At 34.4% G+C, this 26,075-nt stretch overlaps 2 long non-coding RNA genes across 6 annotated transcripts in view; one reads left to right on the top strand and one right to left on the bottom strand.

Moving 5' to 3' along the window:
• Positions 1-26,075, bottom strand: part of LOC308610052 — a 1,140,458-nt gene that overhangs the window by 458,600 nt on the left and 655,783 nt on the right. The window lies entirely within an intron of this gene.
• Positions 1-26,075, top strand: part of LOC308610053 — a 42,581-nt gene that overhangs the window by 16,013 nt on the left and 493 nt on the right. Inside the window, exons 2-4 of the long non-coding RNA XR_014014408.1 lie at positions 1,257-1,383; positions 17,791-18,011; positions 23,457-23,724. This is a non-coding gene — a long non-coding RNA (uncharacterized lncRNA). The remainder of the gene's footprint in view (positions 1-1,256; positions 1,384-17,790; positions 18,012-23,456; positions 23,725-26,075) is intronic.

Consider the following 26,075-nt stretch of genomic DNA (forward strand, 5'->3'; position numbering starts at 1 on the left):
TGTACAGGAGTTAATGTATCTGGGTGTAGCTTTCAACCAAGGACAGAGGGGACTGGAAGATAAGTACTTCAAGTTTCTCACCAATTCTTGGGATAACTCTGAGACATGTTCTATAGAGTTTCACAGAACTCCCCTGAAGTACTGGCAGCAGTTTCCTGCAGGAGTAATTGATTCAGTAATGCACCTCTGTTGGCTTCCTTCCATGGCTCCATTCTCAATTCCCACTCCACTTCTGAGTTTTCTGGAAGCACCTCCCAGATGCACAGTTGGCATTCAAATTATTGCCTCAGGTTCTGCTTCTAGGGGAATTCAATTTATAGCCTCCTAACAATCCAGTGCTCCTTACAGAGCCATCACTGGTACAAGTACCAAGGCATGGCACATTATGTATCACCCCTCCTAAATCCTAATATTTTGAAACAGATAGGAAAGAGCACGACCTTGAAGAGAAAAATCGTTTCTATGAGAATAGCCAATGGACAAAGGGAAGGAGAGACAGTGCCATTTGTTTTCCATTAATGAGAGTGTGAAATTTATGGGCAGATGGTCTAACAGGTGTGACTATAATTTGAGGGGCCTGCTCCCTTGGTTACAGAAGACTGCTATTGTTATTATTATGGAAGCACAACCTCATGACTTTATTGCTTCACTTGATGTAGCCTTTTCCTTTACCCTTAAATCTTTCTACATCACTGAATTGCAGCCAATAGATTTATTTTCTCCCTATGGCTCCATCACACAAAAAAGACACACATGTGCAAACACACACACACACACACACAGAGTTTTGTGTATGCCAGTGCTAGAAAAGACAAGCTCATGGTGCATGTATGCGATGGATATTGTATATTACAGGTCCCTGTGAGATAGTCTTCTGCAGGTTCGTATGTTTATTTTATGAATAATTAACTTTAGTAAAGTTAATTTCCTGGAGATCTTGATGAAGACTGAAGAAAGGAAGTAAATTTTAAAGAAAAAGACTTAGAAACTTGCCCTTTTTGCCCTCTCTTTGTGTCTTAATGAACAAAGGATAACTGGGCCTTTTTGAAGTCTTTGCTTGAGTTGAAGACACAAAATGCAACCTGTACTCTTATCATAATATGTTCAGTTTATGAGTACACAAACTTATAAACTGTGAATTTCCCTAAAGTTATTAAACCATGTAGAAGATGTTTGCTGGGACATTTACTTAAAACCAAACAATTGAGGTCTATATGTCCAAATAATTTCCTTCTCTCTTGCTGTCTCCATTTCAGTTTCCTGAGTTTCTGGGAAGGCCTTGTTTCCCCAAAGGAACGATTTCTGGTAGAATTCTGGAAGTCTGACCCAAGAAAAATAATCCAGTATAGCCAATGAATTGAAGACAAGAAGGTTTCCAATCAGGTAGGAACATTTAATCTCATACATTACAATCACCTTAAATAAGGTGTGCTGATAGCTGGATATGATATAACTGCTTGGAAAAAGATGCATATCTAACCTACCCCACAAGGAAGTTGTTCTCAATTCCCTTAGAGGTTGTGATGTTTATCAGAGAGTGCCTTGGGGGAAAATGAATACAATAACAGTATGATGCTTTTTTTTTTTCATTTTTAGCTCATTGTTGCCAAGTACACTTGGTTATCTTGGTGCCTGTGGTTTAATCCCAGCAGGTTAGACATGTGGAACAGCACATTAACCCTTTTTAGTATTTTCTCACAAGACAAATCATTTTTATAGGTTGTCTCCATGGTCTTCTAGTTGCTTATCAAAATTAAGCATCATGTCTTCTAAGTGAGTAATAGCCCCAGTCAGTGTGAGGAAATCAGCTTGGTTCTTATTGGGGCACAAATTCTTGGTCTTGGCACAAAGTGGGTTCACATATGGAGTTAGAAGGAGAAGAATGGGGCATGCGAAAGGGGAGTTCTGTGTTCTCATTTACCTATGCATGTTGAAACTCCACTAACAGTTTTATTTTCATTAGCAATTTGTGATAAAAACTTAGGGTAAAGGGAATAATGAAGCTGTGCCATTATATGGCAGGACAAAAGATAGTAGTGACATCAAAGTCAGGGCCTATCCATCTCATTTGCAGTTATATACTCAGTGTTTAGCCTAGCATTTGACCCCTCATCAGTATTCAATAAGAAGATGCGTGTTGAATGATTTAGGGATGAATTAATGAATGAAAAAAGTTAATATGGTAGAAAATGTGTTTTATCCTTGTATTTTCGTGTGTTGACTTCTGTATTTCAAGACCCAGCACTGTAACTGACACATAGAATATAAGCAATAAAATTTGCTGAAAGAATGAATGAGTCCCCACAATTCTAAGAATAATTTTAAGACCAACACAGACCCCATATCTACCATGGTCTATGACAGAAGTATCCAGAGATGAAAGCCTGATCTCAGCTAGTGGTAGAGCTGACAGAATTTATCTAGTTTTAATAATTTACAGCTCATCCCATTACATCTAGGCATAGTACCTACGTGAGCCATACAATTAAATGTGGACTGAAAAAAAATGCACAACCTAAAAGTTGAGAATTATGTTTTATTTGGAGGACATACTGAGGACTTAAATCAGGAGACAACCTCTCAGATAGCTCTGAGGGACTGTTCCGAAGAGGTAAGGGAGGGCACAGGATATTTAGGGGTTCTTGCAAAAAAAAAAAAAAAACCCAGGTAGTTGGAACATCAAAAGATTACTGTTAATTAAAGAAACTAGACATCTTAATTAAATAAATTTAGCACTTTTCTATATATGGTGAGATGCAAGAATCTGGTCTCATGGAAATCATTCCCTTGATATGCACTTTAATTATCTAGGGCCAGTATCCTGTGTTCTCCATCCTGAATCCCCTCAGGGTGCAGCATTGGGGGTGGCTTCAGTGGCTGATGGCTTGATGGCTATAACATCCTTTGTACTGATACCGCAGGCTACATTCTTTGTCCACGTAAATGACTTGAATATGGATAGTAAATCTGTGGATTTGCAAAACGTAATTCTTGGAGCATTTTTAGAAGGACAAAGTTAAGGGCAATTTCAGAAGCACTAGCAGCTAAAATTGCTATTTATACTTTTCCACCGGTAGGTAGTAATCTGTTGTTGCTATCTTCAGTATTCCCAAGGGATAACAAAAGCCATTTAATTCTAGAAAGAAATGTAAAATTTAGCACAATGCAACTTCCATAAAACCAAACACACAAACACACACCCAACTCTCGCAGATATGAAGTAATAATCTAAAATAGAATCCTGGAACTAATTGCAAAAAAAGAGCAAATGTACTCATATTGGATTTTATTCTTTTATTAATGTTTGAGATATATATATATATATATATATAGGTATTTATTAATAAAATTCAGAGTTGCTATATGGAGAAATAGCTTTGTACCAATATTGTCTTTGTGTGTGTTTATCAGTAATGTATGAGATTGCCTCCTATGCTCCTTTTCCTTTATTCTCTTGCAGGCAGTAGATGTAGTTATCAGTTGTTTTTAAAATTTCTAGGCAGCCAAAGGGCTAGTATCACTTAAATAAAGAAGGCAAATTGTCCTAAAGTAGGAACAATTTTCCTTCATTATGGAACATAAAGTCCTCCTATGAAGGGGGAAGAATTTCATAGCTAAAAGCTTTCAACTACAGAAGATGTATGAGTAACTATGTATGTTGTTTCAAAGTGGACTCTCTATAATTAATGTCTAGGGGTTATCTTTGGTATATAATGGATTTTGATTTTTTAAATATTATTAGATAATCTACAAAAGAATATATTTAATTGTATGTAAGTTATGAGAAATAATAAAAACTCCTGCAAACACACCACCAAAACTAAGAACTAGAATAAAAACTGCTGAGTCTTCTCTCTGTTCTCTACCCTGATCCCACCTTCCTGCTTTCACCAAAGAAATCACTCTGATCTTGGCTTTATGTTGAACATCCACATAATTTTTATCTGATTTTGCTTATTATTGAGATTTATAAAATTGATATCATACTTTAGTCTTCTGTGCTTGCTTTTTTTACTCAACATTATGTTTCTAAGGTTCATCCACTTTACTTTAACTAGTGTTCATTCATTTGTACTACTGTATAATATTTTATTGTATAAATACAAGAAAATGTGTTTATTATTCTATTAATGATATTTGGGTTTTTTGGGGCCTATTACGGACAGTACTTCCATGAACATTTATTTTAATGTTTCCTGGTACACATGTGCAAGATTTAACATAAGTAAAAGAGTAGACATACTAAGAGTAGAATTGCTGAGTTGTAGGGAATTCAAATATTCAACTTTAAAAATTCATGTCAAAATGTTTTCCAAAGTTATGGAATCAATTTTCAGCCCTTTTGCTCTATAGCTTCACCAGTTAGAATGGCCATTCTAGTCTTTTGTTCCTTGTATTAGTCTGCTCAGGTTGTCCTAGCAAAATACCTCAGATTCAGTGGCTTAAAAAACAAGAGATTTATCTTCTCACAGTTCTGGAGGCTGGAAGTCCAGGCTCAAGATGTTGGCAGTTTTGGGTCCTCCTGAGGCCTCTGTCCTTGACTTGCAGATGACCACTGCTTCCTTGCTATGTCCTCACATGGCCTTTTCTCTGTGTGTATACATCCCTCTTATCTCTTTCTCTTCTTACAAGGACACCAGTCATATCAGTTAGGGCCCCACCATTATGACCTCATTCAACCATAATTATGTTTTTAAAGTCCCTGTCTCCAAACAGCCACATTGGGAGATGGGGCATCCACATACGAATTTTAGGGAACACAATTCAGTCCATAACAATTTTAATTTGTATTTCTCTAATTACTGATAGGCTGAGAATCCTTTCATTTGTTTAACAGTTGCCTATGTTTCCTATTCTGTGAAGTCCAGAGAATATCTTTTGTCCATTTTTCTACTGTTTATCTTTTTCTTACTTATTTGTATTGTTTTTTAAATACAAGCAAATAATCTTTGGTCAGCTATATATGACACAAATAAGTTATTTCATACCTTCTAACATTTTTAATGTTGTCTTGTGATAAATAGCGGCTCTCAATTTTAATGAAATCAAATTTATCTTTTAGCTTAGTGTCTTTTTGTTCTACTTAAAATGTCCTTCCCTAGTTTAATGCTACCCAGATATAGTATATTTTCTTCTGAAAGTTCTAGTGTATCTTTGTTTTATATTCAAGCCATTAATGCACTTACAATCGTCTTGTCTGTATTATCCAATTTCTTTGTTTTCTTATGAATAATTAAGTTTTCCAGGACCATTTTGGGATGAATGGATTTTTTAGGTGTGTCTGAGCTGTTCTTGACCATTCACATAAATTTCAGAATTGGCAATCCTGTAAAACCTCTATTAAGTATTTTTATTGTAATTGTATTGACTATATAAATTAAGTTGGGGAAAAATTATACCATTATGATGAGTCTTTTCAATCCATAAACAAGATGTTCCTCTCCATTTATTTAAGACTTCTTTAACATCTTTCAATAAGGTTTCATTTTCTCCATAAATGTCTTGCACATTTTTATTTAGATTTATTCCTAGGTAGTTTTTTTTTCCACTTTAAATAATTTTTAAGCTCTCTCTTTGTTCCTGGTTTATAGAAATCCAATAGATTTTTGCATCTTGAGCTTATATCTACCATCTTGCTAATATTGTTTTTTAGTAAGAGAGAGGATTTTCTTAGCAAAGAGGAATAAATGTAAAATTAAGTAAAAAGGTTATGGGTCAGCTCTGGTCAATAGAACTTTCCATGATAATGGAAATGTTCTTAGTGCTGTGAAAAACTACAGCCATTAGTCACATGTGTTTTTAAATTTTTAAATGTAAGTTCAATAAAATTAAAATTTCAGTTCCTAAGTCAAACTTGCCCACATTTCAAGTATTTAATAGCCACTTGTGACTAATGGACACTATACTGGACATTGTATCTCTAGACTATTAGACTGTGAAGCCATGGCGTCCCGGGATTTTATCTTTGTCAATGGCATAGTGAGATCTTTTATGTGACAGTTATTCTGTTATTAAAAAGAGAAGTTACTTAACCAAGTCATCCCTAACTTTTTGAAATAATCCAACATAGCTTTCACCATCCATGAATTTCTTGAATCATATTTATGTTTCTAAACTATTTCTTGTATCAGGTGTTCACTTTGTACCAAGTTCATTGTCCTAAAATGGCACATACCAAAGTATCAAGAGGTTCCCTTATTCCTGATAAGCTGTGATTGGATGAAGAAGACCTTGTTACCCTGCCTGTCTGATTTTTATTATAATCAGATGTTAATCTGTACCAGTCTCCATATTCAAAATTCACCTTCAATATTATATGTTATTTACATGATGGTTGTCTTTATTTCATTTAGCTAGTATCATGACCTTATAAATGCAGTTTTGGTCATTTTCTACTAAAACCTCATATTTATCTGTGTGGAAAAACATCTCCTACTTGTTTGTCCTCTTATAAACTCTTCCTGTAATTTAATCCTCATGAGCTTTATTTCCCCTAATTGTAATTACTTAATATTTTGTAAAACATTTAAGAGATCACTGGTATGCTCTTTTTTTCAATCATCTATACATTTAAACAGTGTGTTGCAATAAGAAATAGTACTGGTAATCAGAAGACCAGAGTCCTAGTTTTACCCATAAAAATGAACTATATGTGCATTTAAATAAGTTTTATATAAGGTTATATAAGGTTTATTCTGATTCTAAAATTGTTATGATTATTTAGAAAATTATGTTTGAAATATGGCATTATTCAAAACCAATAGAGGTTTGAAATCTATTAAAAATCTACAAAGAATTCAACTATTTCACCTTTTTCCCTGATTTGATATTAAACTGTAATCCTTCATCTTTCACTTACAGCATGCTGTAGCTGCTGTTGACACAAAGACAAAATATAATGTCTAAATATTGTGTACTTGTTTTTTAAATGAATACTTTTGTTTAAAATTGTCTTTTACATAGATTCTTGATTCCCTTTTCACAACTTTTCCATTCCCCATGCTACTGCAATCAATCACTCATGATAGAAAATTATTCTCTTTTCTGTTTGCTAAAGCTCTTTTTAAAATACCAAGTTTCAAATGATCATCAATTCAAGAAACTTTGGGAAATGAACCTCATCATTTCCAGAATGAATATTTTGTTTCACTGGCTACCAGGACACCATCCTCTCCTAGATTTCTCCCCTCCTCACTCACCATTCCTTGGCAGTCTCCCTTGGTGATGCCTCCCATCCCTCAATGTCTTTAAGAATGCCCTAAGGCTCATTCCTGGCCCCCTTCACTCTCCATCTACCTTAACTACTCATGAGTTTTAATCTAGTCCCATTACTTGAATGGGAAGATGACTTATGATTCCCCAATTCGTACTTCTAGCCCTAAGCACTCACCTAACCTCCAGACTCCTAATTCCAATTTCCCACTAAATATCTCCAATCTATGCATAATAGACATTTCAAACTTAGCAAATAAAACTAAATATTTTGCTTTGATCCATCCATTGCACTCCCGTTTTTCCTGGCTCCATAACACATCCAGTTGCTCAGGCCAAAAATGTTAGATTCATCCTTAAACTCTCACTTTCGCACAATTCCTGTGTCCAGTCCATCAGAAATTCTTGCCAGTCTAACTTGAAAATACATCCTGAATCCACCTACCTCTCACCTTACTCTTGCCGTCTTTACTTACTCCAAGCCATCATTGCTTGCCTCATCTAATGCAATAGGCAGCCTCTTCCACAACCTCCTTGCTTCCTCCCCTCTTGCCCCAATCCTTATAGTCTATAACCATTACAATAGCCAGAATAATCACAAAAAAACCATGAATCATATCACATTATTTCCCAAAACCTGTTCCCATCACTTTAGAATAAAAATTAAACTTTTTACCTGTCCCACATGCTTTATTCAGTATTTCTTCTGCCCTACTCTCCAAGCTCGTTTACTACTACTCTTCTCTCACACACACATCCAGATTTTCTTTCTGCAGTGGCTTTCCCAACATCAGGGCCTTTGCACTTGCTATTCCCTAAAACCTGGAAGATTTAAAAAATCTGTAAGATTCCTCCAAGCAAGATCTTAGAAGGTATTTACATTTCATTTTGTAGAGACATTTGGTAGAAGACATTTTTGCAAAAGATAGATACATTTTACTTTGGCGGCTATTCACACATCTGGCAATTTCCAAGTTGGTTAAATAACAAATGTGAATTGATGAAGCTAAAATAAAACAACTGTAGTTGGTGAGACCTATGTGTTTTAAACCGTGAACTTTGAGGAATTGTAGACATGCAAACTCCACCATGGTTTCAGTGTTAATGTGTGAGAATTAGCTAAGGTATTTTCCAAATACTCATTACTCTCTAAAGAGCTTCTGGGCAGGAAATCAGAACAGGGCCTGTGGACCTGAATTTTATCTAGTACTACAGTTGATTCTGTTGCAGGTGGTTTTCAGTCAGCCCTTTGAGAGACACCAAGCTGGGGTATTTGCCCAGATATGATTACCAATGGTCATGCAAGTCACCAATGAGATACAATCGAGAATCAACAAATGACTGAAAAGAGTGACAAAAGAAGAAGAGGATCCAGTAAGGATCAGTAGAGACGCTATCCCAAGCACTCTTGGCTAGGAGTTTTACACATCCATTCATATAAATGGATGATAGTTAACAGCCAAATGGCACTGCACATTTTTTTAAGTTGCTGAGTATTAAAGTGTATGGCTAAGCATCATAAGTTTTGTTAAATTATATTTTGGTTGCTATAAAATTAGGTGTACATTGTGTGTCATAGATGTAGGGATACAGATGTGTAAATATATGTCATTGTTTCAGTTCTTCAGCTGCTACTTCATAATGTCTTTGCAACTTCTAAATGAAGGGCCTCTTCAAATATTGTTTAGAAAGGAAAGATACCTGTTCATCCCTGTCCACCTCCCTTTCTTCATCCCCTTCCTTGTCCCTTCCCTTTTTTTTTATATCTTTATTGGAGTATAACTGCTTTATAGTGTTGTGATCCCTTCCCTTCTTGAACAAATTAGTCCATTAAGTGAGGTAAAATAACCCTTTGTCAGCATGGGGGAGGTGGGCATTCAAGGGACCAAGTGACTTGGCATTGGGTCTCAGAGTCTGAGAAAGGGGAGAGGATGTCTGCATAAGGGAGCCTGGAGTTGACTGCTGAAGTCTGATTCGTGTGAAAGGGCATCCACATGAGGAAGTGGCCTTGGCAACCACTGTGTACAGATTGTCCTAACCCGTGCCAGGTGGAGAAAATGTGTGGATGGGAAAGTGGCAGCTACAGGAATTTACTTAAATACAGGAAGATTGATCAAATAATTAAGGATATTAAGAATATGGTAATCAGTGTTATTTTAATATCTGTGGAGGGAGTTAAAATATGAAAAGGGCAAAAACTAGAATGAAAGGGTGTTGAAAGGGAGTGGAGGATGTTAATGTGAACACATGATTTTCAATATAGAGACATTATAGAAAAAACATAGACTATATGTATGCATATGTTTATGAATGTGTTTGTGAATATGTGTAAATGGTTATGAATATGTGTTTTCATATGTGTGTATGTATATATGTACATAAATCCCCTAGCTCTGCCTATTGAGAGTACCTGGGACCACTGCTTCCCAAGAGCAATGAATACACCTAGTGTCCAGATCTTGGTTTCTAAATACAGCTCTCCAACTGAAGGAACTAAAGGTCTTTGGAGAAATGGCTGATTCTAGAACCGCTACAGGGAAAATATAAGATGACCCTAGAACATATTATTGTTTCAAGAAGTAAGGGATCAGCCATAAAAAGAAGCGAAATTGAGTTATTTGTAGTGAGGTGGATGGACCTAGAGTCTGTCATACAGAGTGAAGTAAGTCAGAAAGAGAAAGACAAATACCGTATGCTAACACATATATATGGAATCTAAAAAAAAATAAAATGTCATGAAGAACCTAGGGGTAAGACGGGAATAAAGACACAGACCTACTAGAGAATGGACTTAAGGATATGGGGAGGGGGAAGGATAAGCTGTGACAAAGTGAGAGAGTGGCATGGACATATATACACTAGCAAACGTAAAATAGATAGCTAGTGGGAAGCAGCCGCATAGCACAGGGAGATCAGTTTGGTGCTTTGTGACCTAGAGGGGTGGGATTGGGATGGTGGGAAGGAGAGCGATGCAAGATGGAAGAGATATGAGGATACATGTATAACTGATTCACTTTGTTATAAAGCAGAAACTAACACACCATTGTAAAACAAGTATACTCCAATAAAGATGTTAAAAAAAAAAAGAAGGGAGATATCACAGAATAATTGGGAAACATCAAAGGATATAGAAGCCAAACTGAAGGGGTTTCCACTGGACAAATCTTGAACAATCTCAGCCTCAAAATAAATAATGGCAGAAATGTATTATACTCAATTGAATAAAATAGGAGTCTATGAGTTCATACTGATTTAAATAATTAAATTGAGTAAATTATGTTTGATGAGGAACAGGATATTTACATAATTACAAAGTGCCTTACCACAAAAATTATTAATAATGAAGGAGAAAAAAATAACTTTACAATGGAGAAGACTGGGTGATACACCTTAATCAAATGAGTCACATGATATTCCAGTAAGGTTACAGGTTAAAAGTTTGCCAAAATTGTTTGATAGGAAGCAGTGAGAAGAACAGAGCTTCACCACTGTGTTATTCCTGCCAACTACACATATCCTGAATAATCATGAGACAAATACAAACAGCTAAATCCTACAAAATAACTGATCCATATTCTTTAAAACTTTCTAGAGATTCAAGGGAAGCCTGAGAAAATTTTCCAGATTAAAAAACTAAAGAGACAGGACAACTAGATGCAACATGTGACACTGGGCTGATCCTTTTATTATGAAGGACATGATGGGGATAATTGACAAAACTTGAAAGGGGTCTGAGGATTAGTAGCTCTGTGGTCATGTGTCAGTGTTAATTTCCTTATTTTCATGATTATATTTGGATATGTGTTTGTAGGAAATACTAGAGGATTTGGGGGAGACATTGCATTGTGTTAGCAACTACTCTCAAATGGTTTGGGAAATAAATTATTTTTATTGTCATTTCAATCTTTCTTTAATTTTCGAGATTGTTAAAAGAAGGCAAAAAAAAGAGGAGTAACCCTCCTTTTCCTGGCGACTGCCATAGTTAAAAGCTCAGTTTACAATGGTGGTCAGTTTTTCAGTCTATTTGTGCTAATTTCTGTTACTAACAACATAGCATCTTATTTTCTATTTGAGGTTTTTGGATTTTTCCGAATTATGCTTTTGCTTTTTATTCTATCAAATGTCTATGAATTTGATAAAGTCCTCGGTATTAACACAAAATCAGTAAGATTCATAAAAATAAAAATAAGTTCTTGGAGAAATTTATAAATTTCTACCTGCATTCAAATTGGAGTAAGTTGGCAAGAAATTTATAAGGGGAAAATACTATAAGGAGCACTCCCATTCAGAAACTCAAAATGGTTGCACGTGTTTATCTTGTAAGAGGTCTGTGATGAAACAGCAGGATGAAGGCTATATGTCCAAACTTAAATGCAATCTTTTAAATCGCCTTTCGTGTCAGGCCATGTAAGAACTGGGCAATTCAAGAAGTAAATTAGAACAATTCTTATTTTCAATAATTTCTTAGGTCAACACTTAGAATAATGAAACACTTATCTTTAACTCCAAGAAATCTGGACAGTTATTAAAGCAAATGTGTTGTCCTACTGGCCTACACCTGGTTACAAACAGCAGTACGACTTCAGAAAACCCTGGACACTGAGTGGGCTTTCTAACTATAGCTTTTTCTTTCTATAAAGGTGTTTTACAAGAATGCTATCTTTTGTGAAAATGTGGCCTTTAGAAAGGGTACACTAAGGTCTGTGACTTATAGACCTAGAAAAGATTTGAAATATTTTCTTAGCCTGGGAATCCACATTTTAGAGGCATAGAAAGAGAAACCCAATGAAATTAAATATTTTGCCCACCATCAAATGGCAAACAAGTAATAACGACAACACTCAAGCCTCTGTCTTCTAAATCCATTGAATGCAGCATAAATAGATTTCAATAACTGCTGATTTTCATTGTCCTCAACACTACATTCCTTCTGTGCCTTATACCTCTTCTTTTAAGAGGGATGACAACATTATCTGCAAACTTTATCTATAACTATTTTTTTTTTAATTTTGCTGTTTTGTAAACTTTTTGTTTCTATGTTGAAAATGTGTAAGGACATTTACCTTCTTTCTTGAAACACCTTTGCCTGCATTTATCACATTTTATTGTTGAACTATCGTGTAGCAATAAGTACAAAAGCGCCTCTAGTAGAGGAGATAATATCAGAGGCAACAAGGTGTGTGTATGGGGGGGCGGGGTTAGAGTTGACGTACCTTAAGGGAGATGAGGAGAGAGGGAAGAGAATAGAAAGTTTATTTATTTGAAAAAATATGGCAAGTTAGAGAATTTTGGCTAAACTTAATACAATATAGCTTTCCTTAACTTAAATTCCGGGTTAACTTCCACTCTTTACATTGCCACAGACTAGGGAATAAACAAAGCAAAAAGATTTTTGGTACCACCATTTTGTGTTAATTTCATAAAGATTTCTACAAGACTTTTAAAAAATAAATTGCAAAACGAAAGTCTTGTCTTTAGCTTATTTTCCCTGCATGCTTGCACTTTAATAAGTTGATAAATGGCATTTAAACTCAATAGTTATGATTAATTCTGTCCCACAATTTTTAAAAGCACTGGGGATTGTGTGCGTGTGCATGTGCCCACCTTTACAACCAGTAAAATAAAGTTCTTGATCCAAAAATTATTATCACTTAGACTATTGAATAAAATCAGATATGATAGAGGGGCCAGCTGTTGGTAGGTTTAAAAGTCACCCTAGGTGATTAATTCATGCAGCAGTGTTGCACGTCTCTCTTTAGATGAAGCACTTAGAAGTAGAACCAAGCATGGATCTAATTTCATATCTGAGATGTGTTTTATTTAGAGTTCTTTGGCAAGTGCTTGCTCTGTGTGTTTTTATAGTCTTTGGTTGTGCTATAAAAATGTCAAAATTATGAATTAACAGATATGCAAAAGTGAAATCCTAGAAGATAGGATAAACATGAAGTCCTCTAATTATCACTCAAATAAGTTTGGTTGACACAGAACTGGGAATCAGATAAAGACATTAATAATTCATAATGCTGAAGTTAAAATCTTCTAGTTACAGTACAAAAGAAATCCTAATTTGTACCACAAGGTAATGAATTCAGTACTTTTCATTTGTTAAACATTTGCTTATTACCCTGCACCGTGCATATAAAACTGTTCCCAAATTTGGAGGGCAAACAGGAAAAACAGACACTCTCTACCCTCAAGTTGTTTATACTGCAGTCAGTGAAATTTCTCTACTTTGAGATCTTTTAATTCCTCAGCTCATTGTAACATCTTCTTCAGATGAATTGTTTTTTATTTGTTAAAACCAATGTTTAGCACTTGAAATAGTTTCTTCAATGTTCCTGATAGTGAAATAGAGTCATCATGGTAATTTCCAATACTAATTATAGAGTTGATAGGAGAAATGCTCAAGATTGATAGTAAAGTGATTTCAATAATCTACAAAATGTCTTGAGGTTTCCCAGATAACAACTTGTCTCCCAGACAAAAATGCACTTATTATTTATCTTCCAAGCTTATAAAAATTTTTGTACTTTAATCATATAGAGATTTTACAACATCTTTTCATTCATATTTTAAGATATTTTGTTCAGTAGATTATCTCATTTAGAAACTATTGATTTATATATACATACTATGTAAATATTAGTATACATTTCTCAATGACTAGATTAGTGCTTTCTTAACTACTTAAATTTGTTTAATTCATATTGTTGTTCTTCAGCATTTCTTTTACTCACTGGAGCCTATCCTACTGACTTCAAAAAGCCTGAAAAATCTGAAAATCCCATTTAAAGTAACTGTATGGAAAATCTTTAAAATAACATATAATAATGGTAGAGAAGAAGTGTATTGAACATTGTGCTGAGATTATTCCATTAATAAAGAGATTAATCAATAATTCTAATATTCAGACATATAATCAAAATGAAAAACAATCATAATACTGAGCAATGACATTTTCAATAAAGGGAGATATTAAATATTGTATAGGAAACTAGAATCTGCAAAGCAGACAAGTTGGCAATGATTATACATATATTTAAAATATGTTGAAACAGTCATAGACAGTTTTTCTTTTTGGCTGAAAAGAGGCCTATTGAAGTGTTTAAGCACTACTTCAACTGGAAGAGATATTTAGACACTATACAGAAAACACGATTGCAGAAGAGCAGATATTAGCAGGTGTGTGAATGTGTATGTCTTTTTGTTTTGTTTTGTGGTACGCAGGCTTCTCACTGCTGTGGCCTCTCCCGTTGCGAAGCACAGGCTCCGGATGCGCAGGCTCAGCGGCCATGGCGCACGGACCCAGCCGCTCCGCGGCATGTGGGATCTTCCCAAACCGGGGCACGAACCCGTGTCCCTTGCATCGGCAGGCGGACTGTCAACCACTGCGCCACCAGGGAAGCCCGTGTATGTCTTTAATTAATGTATTTTCATTCATTCAAAAAGGGAAGAATGCCAAATTTACTTTAAAGGTGGCATTGTGATATGTTAAAGTTCCATTCTTAGACTTTTGCTGCTGTTGCTGTTCCTTTAGTATTCACCAAAGAGTACCGTCCTGTCATTTATCCAAGTTAGAAATCTAGGAGCAATCCTAGGATTCTCATTATAGGGTCCACTACCTTCATGCTCCCCCCTCAATAAGTAACACATTCTTGGCTCTCCTATATAGGAAAGCTCTCTCCAATGTACGCCTGCTCTGTCACTCTCCGGGTCCAGCATCTCTGCCTCAGCCTCCCATTGAAGTCACTTCTAGTTCATTCTGTGCAGGACCATTTTTAAACCTTCCTCAGTCCTAGGCAATTGCCCTTTTAGAAGCTTTACCCTAAATGTTATCAAATGCATTAAAATGTGCCCAAGTCACATATCCAATATAATTTATAGATAACTATATGAAAGCTGAGTAACATTGCTGTTGTAGTAATATTAGTTGAAAATATTAATTACACAAGTTTTGATCTCCATTTTGCAGATTTGTTTTCATATTCTGGAGCCCTTTTTTTCAGGTTCCAAACAATTTTCTAAGTCCTTCTCAAACTCCTAGTCCCTAGTGAGTGTGCTTTTACTGTCACAGGGTTGAACAGCCCAGACAGCAAGATGTCTGAAGATGAAGACCATCACAGGGATGAGTAAATCAGATACGTGGAAGTTGGAATGCAAAGTGTTTGTAGAAAAAAATATACAAATCAAGGAAGAAATTGCAGTGTCAATTAATATGATGTATATCAGATGATAGTATTAAAAAGCCAGGTGAAAATAAAATAACTTAATAATGTACCTATTTGTCTGATTGTTTACTAGTGATATACTGCTCAGTGTAAGGTGAGAACCACAGATATTATCTTCTGGAAAAAAACCCTTTAAGCCCTAACAGTTTCAGTTTATAAATTTCCTCTCTAATAAATGAGGAATAAAATAATTTACGATAAATTAATTATTTCCTCTTCTGAAGGTACCAATACCACAAATTCAGTCAGAAGATGGATCAAGTTTTTCATACATTTCTCTCATTTCACATTTTTTAAATAAATGAGACTATATTTTGTCTAATGACTACCAGAACAACTATCTGGAAACTGTGACTTCATTATATGTGAGAGAGTATTTTAGGAGATACAGACGTATATTTAGATGGAGATATAAATACATAGCATATATACACAATATTTAATCAGACACAGGAAATGTCGGATAGCTCCAGAGTGGTACACCCTATGTTCTGAGCTGCTCCGAAATGCAGTTCCTTTTTTTTTTTTTTAACATCTTTATTGGAGTATACTTGCTTTACAGTGGTGTGTTAGTTTCTGCTTTATAACAAAGTGAATCAGTTATACATATACACATGTTCCCATATCACTTCCCTCTTGCGTCTCCCTCCCTCCCACCCTCCCTATCCCACCCCTCTAGGCGGTCACAAAGCACCCAGCTGATCTCCCTGTGCTATGTGGCTGCTTCCCACTAGCTATCTGTTCTAATGGGAGTTCTCTGGGCACAAAGGGCACTATTTTCTGTAATGAGATTAGAAGAAAGGATTTGCTAATAATTGCTTCTATAGCAACTAAAAATCTTGGAATCCCACCTTTCAGCATTTTGAAAATCTTAAAGGGGATGTTGTCAGTAACAAAAAAATTGAAGACTGATTATGTATTTAAATTAATGATTCTTTAAATTCATCTTTTAAATTGATTCATGCTTCTCAGAAAATAAAATATGCTAATCCGTATATCCTTTTTCCACTGCGTAGGGCAACTATATCTAAAAACAAAAATACTATCATTTTACTTTCCTTTACTATATTCCTCCACAGCTTGTGTTGTACTTTCATATTTTCTTTTCATTCTGCTAGTGAGATATATATCCATATATGTATGTATACATATATGTATATATACACATAATATTTAGATTTTAGATATTTGCATTATGCAGGGCAATCCATAAAATGGATAGATGCTTAATTTTAATACCATTGAATACAATTTTCATAATTTTATACTTTAATTATTTTTGGAAGCACAAACCAGAAAGGGTAAAGCAACCTTGAAATGGAAAAAGATGACCAAGCTGGCATTTTGCATTTCAGACTTTATATTTGGACTACTCAGTGGGACAGATTATAATAACAAACTTTTGCTTTTGCAGGGAGGTCAGTCTTTGCTTCTGCATTGCCTCATCTCTTTTAATCCCATCCAGTTTATTTTTCATCTCAGAAACTATATTTTTCATCTCTAGGAACTCAATTTGGGTTATTTTTATATCCTCTGTATGTCTATTTAAGATGTTGACGCTTTCCTTTAAACTTTTTGAACCTATGAAAATTAGTTATAATAACTGTTTGAATGTCTTTGTTTACTGATTGTACCATTTTTCAGTCTGTTTTCATTAATTAATTTTTCTCCTTGTTATGGGTTATATTTTCCTTCGTCTTTGCATCCCTAGTAATTCTAGATTGCATGTCAGATATTGTGAATTTTACTTTACTGGTTGCAGGGCGTATTTGTATTTTTGTAAATATTTGTAACTTTGCTCAAAGAGGTAGTTAAGAAATAGTTTGATCATTTTGAGGCTTCCTTGTAAGCCTTATTAGGCTGCAAGTGAAACAATTTAGTCTAGGGCTAATTTGGTCCCACTACTAAGCCTATACCCATTGAATACTCTGTGTACTGAATACTCTAGTTGATGCTGCATGTATTAAATTATATCAAAACATATTTGTATAATCTTAAAGCAATAAATGCAACACATAAAAATATAAAAAATTTTAAAAATTAACTTTTATTAAATAAAACAAAAATGTTTTCTTCTAGTAATTGTAGTATTTTAACATATTTAAATACTGCATCCCTATGAAATTCATTTTGTTAATAAATATGAAAAGAGAATCCACCTTTATTTTTCACAGGTGACCAGGGACTTGTTCAAACACCAACATTTAACTGTATTACACAAAACATTATGCCACTGGTTTTTATGGGTTATCATTATAATTAACAGCTTTATACAACCGTTGTCTTGTGCTGTTTGTTGTTCAATGTCTAAAAGTATTGTTTAATATATATATATTTTTTTTACTTTTAGCAGTTTAAGCCAGGAGAGTAAATCCAGTTCCTGTTACTCCATCCTGTCCAGAAGCACAGGTCTTAAGTGAAATTTAATACCAAAGGAACAGTTCCAAATTTTACAACGGATCTATCACTGGTTGTTAGCATATCTTCCCACACCCAAGACACCAAGATACCTTCTACTCACTGTTAAAGTTTATGATGAGCAAAACTTCCACCACTGTGCTTCCTTAGCATGTGAGTATATTTTTAACTTACTGGTTATATATATTCTCTAATTATCCATTATTTTGTCCTTCTTTTTGATTAGATATTGATATCCACATTTTTTTTCTAATACTTAACAGAAATTTCTCTCATTAACAACACCAATAGAAATAACAATAAAAATCGCCTTGGGGGACCAAATTTATATCACATTATCAAGTTTTTATTTTGCTCCCATAAAACTTCTGCAAAATACAACCACTGTCTATCATCAGTATCATTAGAACAAAACCAAGTCATTCTAATCTCAAAAGCACAATATTTTATTTAACTTAATAAATTTCACATTATAAAAATTTTCTCATAGCATCATCCTTAATTCCTCAGTATTCACTAATATTGGGGGATTTTTCTTTCAGTTATTTGAGACTAAGGATGATTTTATTCATCTCTACAACCTGGTATATATATATGTACAATGTTTGTCAAAAGGTGGATATTCAAAAAAATTCTTGACTAAATTATGGTAATTCATGTGATCAGTTCTGCAGTTCTTAAAACTTTAAATTACGTGTTAATTCTAAGAGAAAGTCAGATAATTTTTAGAAGGATTTCCAAACCATGCTAAAGTGTCAGCCTTCATTTCCTTGTGTGAGGGAAACAGGAGAGAAATAGATGGTTTTAAAGTTCTCCAAGCTTCTGTGTCCTTTATACATCCACAATTTTAATCCTTATCATTTTCAAGATTTGCTAAATTATTTGAGATGATCCATTCTCTTATTAAAGTTACATATTTTATGTCACATACTGAGCATATGAACAAATAACTTACTGATAAATGACAATGCCCATAACATCAGGTTAATCTGATTTCCATGAAATGAGCTATAACTTCAAGAATATTAATTCATCTAATAAGGGTGATGATTTACATAATGTTGCCTAAAATATTTCTCTTGATTATTTAAGAGAGTTTTCCTAGGGGAAAATAGCTGGGAAGTCTATAGAAAAAAAAAAATGACAACCATGATTAATTTAATTCCAGTCTAAAGGACTCCATATATAATGTATTTGAGAAAACCAAGTCACTATTATAGATTCAGATAAATGGTTGTATATATGAGATATTTTTAATGTAACCCAAATTATAAGAAATAGTTTTTTGGTATAGAAGCAACCACTCTTTTACCTAAAGGAAAATATAAAATCTGAGTTCATTGAAAATTTGCCTCATTGCCCTCTGTTAGTTTGTGCCTGCCCCATCCTTAGGGGCCCAGTTAAGGACTATTCTATCATCCATACATCAGAAGAGAATGTCTGTGTTCTATGTTGATAGTCAGTCTAAACAAATATTTATACAGTTGAGATCAGAGATATAAAATGTCAGTTCCAAATCCACCCATGATGGCACATATACCAGACAGATGACAAAGGTTATAAAGGCCTGTGAAATACTTGAATCATATTTTGCAACCCTTGAAAGAATTCAAGTTGGAGATTAGCAGAAACCAGGCTCAGTTCTGTCCATAATCCCCTTTATCTGTCTTCTAGCCAACAATATGAAAACCTGAAGCCAAGCTGACAAATAGAGTGTGAAGGGCCTTCTACTGCATTTAAGAAAAAACTGAGACTTGCTATAGGTAGAAATTATCTTTTCTATTACTATTATTGTTGATGTTGTTGTTATTCATAGAAATAATGAAAAAAACCCCTAAATAACATTATTCTGCTGGATTCTTTACTATATGCAACACAATAAATTAACTCGCTTCATATTACACTGGGCATATAACATGAAAACATGTGCAGAGAACAGAAATCAGTATCTGTACAGACAAATGCCCCTGTGATAGAGAAATCTATGATTTTAAGTCCAGACAATTAGATCTATTAAGGTGTAAGAGTGTTTCAGTACAGTCCTGCTAAAAGTAAACCTTAAAAGTAAATCGAAAAAAAAAAAGGAAAACTGATGCCAGTTAGATACAAAATATAAGATTATGCTATGTATATGGGACAGGATAGAACTCTGAATGCACTCACATGTAGGGAAAGCAATATTAGTGACAAATCAACTAATGTCCTTATTGAGCATAGACGTTCCAAGAAGGGTGAAGAGTACTGTATATTAGATGTAAGACTCATAATATTCAAGTTAGTTGTAAAAGAAACAAGGTAAATGCTTTCAGTCAATAGGATAGGCTGAACTGATATTGAGAATCCTTTCTTGCAATCTGAACACACAGTTTGTTATACTTGTGTTTTCTTTTATATGTTGCTTTTACATGTAGCAACACATAAAAAGAAAATGAACAAGCTTACAAAAAATGGGGGGGGGATCCCCAGTCTCAGGATTTAAGGAGAAAAAACAAATTCAACATTAGAATAGTGAGGAGGAGTTGAAACCAAGAAATTCAAGGGGGCCCTGGAAATAATAAGCCTTGTTTTTGAGGGCTGGCTTTAAATATCTGTCGTCTTATCAGAAAACAGGTAGATGCTGTTGTCTTATCAGAAAACAGGTAGATGCTGGAAAACAATAGAATAATATCTTCAAAGTACTGAGCACATATAGCTGTCCAAATTAAAATTCTACACCTCATTTTAAAAAACTACTCAAGAACAAGAAGTAAAGAAATTTTCATTCATAGACAAAGAGGAATTACCACCCACAAACTGGAACAACAACAACAACAAAATGACTAAAGCAGTAGCAGCAGCTATTGGAATTGTCTGAAGGCATTAAAAAATATTCTGATGCCTGAAGCCAATACTTGGAGATTTTTTTTTTTTTAACCAGTGATCTAGGCGGTGTTTCAATAATGGGAGCTTTAAAAAGTTCTCACATAATTCTCATGTGTTTTAGGCAAGATTGGAGACCATTGTACAAAGAATGTTCTTCAGTAAGAAAGAAAATAAGCATAAAAAGAAGTAGGAAGGTGCACTGAACAGTGACCAGCAAAGAAATTTGTAATGTTGGAATGAATCTGAATAACGGTTGAGTGTAAAAAATAATAGCCAATGGGGGTATGTACAAAGTAAAACTAAAACACTAGATAATATACTGAAATACTGGAGATCAGATTTAAAATTTGAGGGGTCCATGAACCGCTTAGGAGGAAGATGAGATAATTAGTTTTAGACTTTTTCAAGTTAGAAATATATGTCAAATTTTTCAGAAAACACTAAAAATGAAGACTTCATATATGATTCATAAAAAGGTAGACCATAAAAAGAGAATGAAAAATGTGTTTAAACGAAGTTAGTACCGGGAGGGATGAAACATGGAAAAATAAAGGAGAAATAGATCAATAATCACAATACATTTGATCACAGAGACAATAAAAATAAATTTAAAAATTCCAGTTTGGGCTTCCCTGGTGGCGCAGTGGTTGAGAGTCTCCCTGCCAATTCAGGGGACACGGGTTCGTGCCCCGGTCCGGGAGGATCCCACATGCTGCGGAGCGGCTGGGCCCGTGAGCCATGGCCGCTGAGCCTGCGCGTCCGGAGCCTGTGCTCCACAACGGGAGAGGCCACAACGGTGAGAGGCCCGTGTACTGCAAAAACACACAAAAAACAAAAACAAACAAACAAAAAAAAATTCCAGTTTATGCTGCTTACAAAAGACATATATAAACTATTTTTAAGATGCAATGCAATACTTCACTCGAAATAATTAATTATATACATGATAAATGATTTTTAAGATTACATATTTGGCATGATGACATGTCTACAAATTTTTAAAACTCAAAGCAATCATGTGTTTTTCATGGATTCATTTGCATATAGTAAAAAGTTCAAGCATGGATTCAAAGTATTTATATTCAATTCATGATACCAGTTATCTAAGAAGAGGAAAAATGGGACTGAAATGAGAATAGAGAGGAGAGAAAAGAAATGTGTGTGTATCTGTGTGTTTGTGTGTGTGTGTGTGAACACACGTACAACAAATGTGTGCTTCTTTCACAGCATGATTCACTGTATTCCATCACAATATTAAGAAGATTTCACACAATATGGGCATCTCTGCAGAAATTAAAATTGTCCCATGCTTATGTGTATTGGGCAATGAGCTCACCTTACTATTTCCATCCATTCTTCAATTAAAATCTAGAAATGTGAATGGGCTGGTAGAATTTAGTTAGTGAGCCAATTATCTTTACAGAACATGCTAGTTATGCACAGCTTTTCCTTGGCTTAACTATGTTTTAAAATAGCAGGCATTCATTTTACGTCTTTAATTGATGGCTATCACACACAATTAGTTTGAAATTTCTTATCAATATGCTTGAAATATACTTGGTTGAATCATTGGAGTAATCTTTTTTGAACTTACCCAAAAGTATGTGTTTAGCCTTCCTAAACACAGTGGCACATTTCCAAGTACAAAGTAGTTGCATTAGAATTATTCCTAATATGAAGACATTCAATATTTGTGGCAACAAATTTTCTCTTGAAAACTTAGCTTCCAGATGGAAGAAAAATAAGGGTAGAAATGTATTTAAAGGCAAATTTGAAGATGAGAAATCAAAATTCACATTCCATAGTGAAAGAAAAAGGGTTAGTAATTACGGAGAGAAAGGCAAATACAATGCAAAAATTATTGGAACATATTTTGCTCAATTACAAACAAACTTACATGGTAAGTTGTAGCTTCCATTATTGCACCAATTTGTAGCATATTTTAATATTTTCATTTTGAAAGGAAAATTTTAAAAAGTCATCTATTGTTTTTTTAGAAAGTATCTAGAGTGGTTGAAGTGAAATAACTTTCAGAAAATGTGTTAAAATGGGGCTACAAAAGACTTAGGAGGACATAAGCTTGGTTCTTATTATGGACAGTTTGCAGATCAGCCATGGGGATACACATTATTTCCAATTTAAAATGAATGATGATTCTATACACATATATATGCATCTTATCATATTGATTATAAACCAAGTAAAATCTCATGAAATCTAAGTATGTTTGAAAAACTTAAACCTATTTTTATGTTTTTCCAAACACTAGAAAATGAAAGCAATTTCTGTTGTTTGTCATTTTCTTTTGGACTCTCTTGGCTTCCTGAAAATGATTATGTCAAGATATTGGAGAAATATTCATAGGAAGCAACAGAGGCCATGAGAATAGAGACCTACACTGCTTCCTCATTAGAAAAAATAAAATAAAAATTCCTGTCTATCCATTTCAAATTACACTCAGGGATGCTTATAATATAGAATTTGAAAGTTGAATACATACTAGTTGTCAAGTAGTCAGCCCCGTTGATTATTCATGCATTCCCTCCTAAGTATGTTGTTCTTAGAATTCAGAGGGGTCCTTTAATCACACCCCCCATCTTGACCACTCACATCTCCAGATTTTCCTACTTCACGGCATATTGGTGTTTAACTTATTAAACAAATATTTGTTGAACAATTACTATGCATGCTAAGCAAAGGGGATCAAAGATGAATGAATATTCATTTGTCTTTAAGGAGACACAGTCTACTGGAGAGAGGCAGAACTGTGAACAGATGACTGCATAAAGAGGCAAAGTCAAGTCTTATTTATTCAGAGGAAGAAGTCCCCGTGATCAAGCAACAAGTAAAATCATTTCAGTGTGCAAGACGTGGATTTGTGATTGAAAATGCACAAGCATATTTATTATCCATCATAGATGATCACCTATTATAATCAGGGAGATTTCTTAATGGCACAGCATCTAGAGGAGGACGTCATGCATGAACCTGTCATATTCAGAAAGTAAGGAAGTGGCACAGTGGGAACAATTCAAGAAAGTAAATAAAGATGACAGTAGGTTTTAAATCTACTTTACCTGTTCTGACTATTATTAATCTATTTGGGCAAGTGGTAGTTTTCATTGATGTTAGCATTTTTTCATCCACGACTTGAAATCAGACATTAAATATTAATATTATAAAAATATTACAAATGGAATTCATTCACAAATTTATAAAAATAGATCAGCACCAGAGACCTACTTATTGGAAACAAAGTAGGTAGAACAATGAAACTCATTTATAGTTCCTCCTCAACCAAAGTGGACAGAAGTTTTATATGTAGAGGTCAATCCTGGGCCAGAGGCTATTTAATATTTTCATCAAGTCTAGGATGATAGAAAAGCATGTGGATTTAGTCATTTACAGTTCTCTTTCGTTGATAAGACTGATTAATACTTTGTCAAGATCAAAATTCAACATGACCGTAATATGACCTTGACAAATTGGAGAAGTGGTTTAAAACAATGCAATTTAATAAGTCTAAGGGTCAGGTATGGGCTTTAGAGGGATTGGGAAGGAAATGGAAATTATAATAATGTAGGTGATACCATGCCAGTGAGAATGCATTTGTGTGTGTAATATAATATGTAACAAATAATATTGAGTATGACTTGAGTCAAGAATATAGCAATAGCTTTTATTTTTTTTCTCTCTCTCACCATGGCATAGTGCTTACTCACTCACAAATATTTCTAATACATTTCCTCAAAATTTCATCATTAAATCCTGTATCCCTGCTGATAAAAGTAATTCTAAGATATATAAATGAAGAGAAGGGTATAAAGGTACAAATAAGTGGGTGAATATTAATGAAATTACTTTGTATTGTGCTTTACAAATACGATTTATGCATTTATCTTGTTACTAACACATTCATTCATTCATTCATTCATTCAGCAATCATTACATATTTATAGAACTTCTACTAGGTCCCAGGCACTGCATTAGGTGCTGGTAATACAAGGCGTGGAAAAGCAAGCATTGTCCATATTTCTTAGAGCCTGCAGTCTAAAGAAGAATTACTAATTGTAGTAATATAGACAGGGTACTGTGAGTCATGGAACAGGGAGCCTTTCTCACCTGGAAGGATGAGGAAAGGCATCCCTTGTGAAATGTCTTCTTAACTGAAGTATGACGTAGGTAGCCTAAGGGGACAAGGGAGTAAAGGAGTAAGTATTTCTTGCAAAGGGGAAAGCAAGTGTTAAGAATTTGAGCTTCAAAAAAGGAATGCTTCACGTTGATATTACAGTCTCAACAAATACAATTAAATTTCTGGTTGTTAATACATTGCATAAAAGTGGAGGAGTGGATTTCTGCCCAAATTAGGGCATATAGTTAGGATTAGAAATGTGCTCTGTGATATCAGTGACTTTAACATTGCAGTGAGACTGGGAGAAAAAAACGTACAAAGAGGCTATCCTCTGGACCCAATGGCACTGATGTACATCAAGGCTTTTGCTGAAGTAGAAAACCTGCTATTGATATTGAGATGCTCTTGAATGAAACAATGACTTCAAATAAGAGTTCCAAACTGAAACTCAGAAAGACCACCAATCTGACATGACTTAAATTTGAACTGCTTCTCAGATAGGCAATTTATACTTTGGGGTAAATGGAAACTGGGCTTGGTTTCACTCATGATATCAATGACATTTTGCTATTAAATTTGGTTTAATACTTTCATTTTACAAATCCCTAACTTCAGAAACTCTCTAAGGGAAAGTAAGGGGAAAAGGATAGGACTAACTTGTTTAGTTACATTACCTTGAATTTTACATTTAAATTGAGCTGCGCTATCTCCACCAATGCTTGACTAGAAGCCTGCACAGTGAGTAGTTGTAATGGAGGAGATTGGCTCATTTTAATGGCCACATCTGATGGATCTCAGAGAAATTCAGGTAAAACAACTCTCTGCATAGTTCATAGTCAATTATTTATACTTACAGAAAAATGCCAAAGCCTAGAAAACTTTAAATGGTGGATAATCGGCAACATTCACATTTTTCCTTGAGGTTTTCAGGATCGTACAAACACATTTAGGCTTTGAAAGACACGTTTTGGAACTTTACTGGAGGTATTCTAAGAAATACCTTCATGTTAAAACAATCTCCAAATATTTTAGGAATAACTAGTATCTCTCCGTAAATAATTCATGCCTTAATTAATTATTATCATTGTTAGAAATTAATACTGAAGTATTTCAGAAAAAGATGACATATTAAGAATGTGACACTGCTTCCATGTCATATAAGAGCATGAGGATATCTCTATTATGAAACTTACTGCATTTTGCTACAACATTTTTGTCTATCT

This window comes from Mesoplodon bidens, assembly GCF_964165515.1.
Source record: "Mesoplodon bidens genome assembly, contig: HAP1_SCAFFOLD_81, whole genome shotgun sequence".
Classification (NCBI taxonomy): Eukaryota; Metazoa; Chordata; class Mammalia; order Artiodactyla; family Ziphiidae; genus Mesoplodon; species Mesoplodon bidens.